Genomic DNA, 3696 nt, shown 5'->3' with positions numbered 1-3696 from the left:
AAAGTCAGTGCTGGGCGTTGAGATGGTATCTGAAGTGTGAGGAGCCCCTCCTCCCTCACGACCCGTTGTCTCAACATGTCATGGACTGGGAGCGTAACTGCCCCCCCCCACTACCATGAACAGAACAAAGTGGTTGAAGGTGATTGGATAATGGTTCATCATTGTTCCAACTTGTGAGTCACACACAGTGCATGTGTTTCACTGGGGTTAAGATGATGACCATCCAGGGTTACACGTAAAGGTGAACCATGTTCACCATGTTCACCATGTTCACCATGTTCACCATGTTCACCATGTTGCTTTCCAAAGTGATGATATCTGGTGACATAAGAATAATCGTTTGTTTTTGACCTGGAGTAAACCTAAACCTTCAGTCTTGTGATGCACAGATTTGGAAAGTCTTACTGTGAAATGTTTTTAAAGTGAAGTCCGACAGGCCTTGAATGATTACATACAAACTAGAATGGTTCATTTCCATAAAAAAGGCCACTAAAAAAAAAAACGGAATGAAAAATTGGTTGATTAATCAACTGATCATAATTAGCCATAATTAATTAGAAATAAGGGATATTTTCTTCCTATATAAGACAAATAACTTTTCCCCACATTGTGCTCAAATAACATGGGTGGACTGTGTATTATAGTAACAACAAGTGGAAGGAAGTGGAATTATTAAATACACCACATGTGCCAATTTGTTAAAATCATTAACGTGATTAATTTAACCAAGTAATTGATATTAATTTCAACAGCCCAGTAAAAATGAAACATTAACCATGGATTTGTGCCATGTGGTGGAGAGGTGGTTAGTCCTCCGACCTTAGAGTGAGAAGGTCACACATTCAATACCCGGCCTTAAAGGACAGTTCCTGTCTCCAAAAACCTTCAACCAACGTACGGTTGTGAATGTGAATGGCTCTTTTTTGTCCAGCAGGGGACACGTGACACGTCCAGGATGCTCGTTGCCTTTGCTTAATGACTGCTGGGATTGAATCCTGCAACCCTGAAAAGAATAAAGCCATATATAGCATACAGAGTAAATGCACCTTAAAATGGTCATTAAAGGTCAGCTGGATGAGTGCAACCGTCATTCAACGGAGCTTTTTCAGGTTTCATTATTTATACAATAATTGTCATTTTAGTAATAAAAAGTAAAAATGATAGTTATACTAATAATACCTTTCTTCGTAGAGACCGAGTCGGTGCATCACCCCGAGACTGAATTGAGTTCCTCAGTGTTGATGTGAGTAAATGCACCAGAGAAAGGGTTAAAACAGAGGTGGTATGTGATCGTACGTGTGCACTGATGCATCTCATTACGTGCTTCCAGGAATCCCAAGAAGAAAAATGTCAGTAACACATTAAAGAGCAGGATGTTACAAAAACTCAGAAAGCTAATGAAAAGCACTAACGAATTCAACATCGTGTTGTAATGGGCGAATTCTGCCAGTAAAACACGCACAGACGGCTTTAAAAGGATCGGAGACAAAGTGCTCTTCAGAGCAGACGGCGGTGTCTGGAAAGAAGACGTGACACATGTCAAAGGTGTCATGACGGTGGGGCCTAAAGTGTTTCTCTGCTACGTTTCATTTTCTTTAAAAAACACTGGCTCTTTGAAGCCATCTTTGAGCGCCATCCAGGGATCCATCCGAGCCTCAGATTAGCGTTATCTGGCTCCGCAACATCCTCAAAGACAACAAAATGAATCGGCTTTTATCTGTAAAAGGCAAGAGTTGCCTAAACAAGTGCTGTTTGCTGTTAGCACTGTGTGTAAAGGTCTCGGGTCATCCAGATAATCCAGATTTATCTTTAGGGTTCAGAAGAGTCGTCTACGATTCGCAAAATGCACTTTCCCTGATACAATTGGATCTCGCAAAAAAGCCTTCCTAAAGGAAAAAAAGCAAAGCATTGATTGATGTATCCTTAAAGGAGGCGATGTTAGTGTATGCAGGCCTGAAGAGGAAGGTTTTGCAAGACTGCTGTTGTCCTAAACGCCCCCTGCTGGGCTCTTTCATAGCTTCATTTGTCAGATTCCTCAAAGTGTTCTTGATGACTCGTATCTTTTGCGTTTTAAAACTGATTATTAAAATGCTGTTAGTTTAACTACCAAAACTGCCCTGAATGAGTTCTTTGTCCAAAACACCGGCCTGTCACTGTTTTCTTATAGACTTGAACAGGAACTGGAACTTTTCTTTGTTTCTGTTTAGAGACAACATTCATTTGTTTTTGACTGAACCTCCTGAGCGTTTTGTTGGTTGTGGTTCATTGTGGTTGTACCTAAAGACAACCTGAGAGCTAGTTACCCTCGGGTGGGTACAAACGGATCCGTTTCATTCACCACGCTAAAAGGCACATCTCTTTCACCACCTGCTCATCAGCAGCTAATCAAATAGAAAGATTCACATGCACAGTGCGTGCACACATTTATCCCAGAAAATGTTCCAAATAAAGGTATAATAATGTTGATGGTTTAAAAACAGGCAGTTTAAATGATCAAACGTTTGGATCCAAACAATCTCAGGGCGTCGATCAACTGATCATAAATAATTATAAATAACACAGGTATAAATACCAACATGCATATCAACTGTGTATTATAGTGACAACAAGTGGAAGGAAGTGGAATTATTTAATACACCGTGTGTCAATGTGTTAATTTGGTAAAATCATTAACGTGATTAAAAATTAAGCAAATCATTCATATTCATTTGACAGCCCTTATTTAAAGCAGTTAAACTTGTTTTTAAGTCAAATAAACACGTCACAAACTGAACATGTCGTCGACTGTTACCAAAGAAAAAGAAAGAATGTGTTTGAACTCCAACCACCATTTTCTTACCACTCCCAAAACCCCCCAGTGCAAACATGTGACAATCGGTGATGTTGTGTGGTGTGATGTGGTGAAGACTGACCTGTTTGACATGTTCACTTTTAAGTGTGGGAGAAAAATCTATACCTTTGTTAAATGTTCTTCAGAGCTGGAGGGTGGGTTGAAGTAATTATGTTGTTATTCTGTTTCGGAACAGCCTTCTCACTGGTCACGCAGGTCCCACAGAAAACACCTGCATCTGAGGCTTTCCTTCAGGTTACATCATTGTTGTTTTGTTTTGCACTGCAGACAGACAGGACCTTTAGAATAAGGAAATGAGCTAAATGTAAAAAGAGACCGGGCGAATAGGTACGACATATTACTTCCAGATTCAAACGTGCTACAACTTGTGATTCCTGAAAAGCTTCACTGGTTGTCCTCGATGTTCTCGGTGCAGACTGACTCTCCTGCAGGATTGTATCATTCTAATATGTCATGGCGGTGTGCAGAGTATCCCAGCACTGAATTTTGATTCAGCCTGGCTCACATTCACCGTGTTCCCTGCATCTGATGTTGCCTTTAGAATATCAAAACATTTTATTGAAACAAGGTCAGATCTCAGTCATATGTTGAGGAATCCCGGATTGTTGTGTTACAACGTCAGGTCTCGGTTTGAACATTGGAGTGAAAAATTGCTAAAGGACTCTACCCACGCTTTACAATGATCAAGACAGAAAAGAAATTCTTCTATTTCCTCTTTTTGCTGCTACTGTAGAATCCAGGCCGACTTGCTGTGGCAGAAAGAAACCTTAAGGGTCTTCAAGTCTTAAAGGTCATTCAAGGGGCCCATGTACTTGTTGTACCTTGTATCATTTTTCCTTAAAAAA

Source organism: Cynoglossus semilaevis, chromosome 6, assembly GCF_000523025.1.
Source record: "Cynoglossus semilaevis isolate Cse_v1.0 chromosome 6, Cse_v1.0, whole genome shotgun sequence".
In the NCBI taxonomy this organism is placed as follows: domain Eukaryota; kingdom Metazoa; phylum Chordata; class Actinopteri; order Pleuronectiformes; family Cynoglossidae; genus Cynoglossus; species Cynoglossus semilaevis.
Note: the sequence above shows the minus strand (reverse complement) of the source record.